Raw genomic sequence first — 612 nt, 5'->3', positions numbered from 1 at the left:
TCCCCGCCAGCGGGGCGGAGGGAGAGGAGGCGCGACGGGCAGTGCCGGTGACATTTTTGACTTCGTCGAGTTTGTAGCGACTTCCAGGTGGGCCGCAACGCGCTCCTCACCAGTTCAGGGACCAGCTCCAGGGAAAGAACTGTCAAAGGCAAGTGTCTTCCTATGATTTGTACTTATTTACAGTATTTTTTTATTTGAAAGTGGTATGATACTGTAATTAAAATTCAGCTAGATAAAATTTTCAAGTTATTCCAAATTAAAAATGATACATCCCATCAAGTTTAAAACAAACAAACAAACAAACAACAAAAACCGGAGGACTTAAAGCTGTAATTTACCGGGTAAGTGAGGGTTTAACAGGTTTTAGGTTTACCAACTGTATAGGGGTTTGGTTTAACGATTGTCCAAGGCAATACAGATGTTACCTTGCACCAGACAAAACTAGCACGCGAGGAAGAGCTGCAATTCCTACACGCTCCAACGACTCAAAGCACTCCTTTCTCCTCCACAAAACGTTCACAAACGCCAGGCCGTTGGCGTTGCCGAGGCTGTACAGCCACGCCACCGGGCCGGCCCCAAGGCACGACGCCCAGAGCGGGAAAGCCGCGGGGC

This window comes from Cariama cristata, unplaced genomic scaffold, assembly GCF_000690535.1.
Source record: "Cariama cristata isolate BGI_N322 unplaced genomic scaffold, ASM69053v1 scaffold17042, whole genome shotgun sequence".
Lineage (NCBI taxonomy): Eukaryota > Metazoa > Chordata > Aves > Cariamiformes > Cariamidae > Cariama > Cariama cristata.
Note: the sequence above shows the minus strand (reverse complement) of the source record.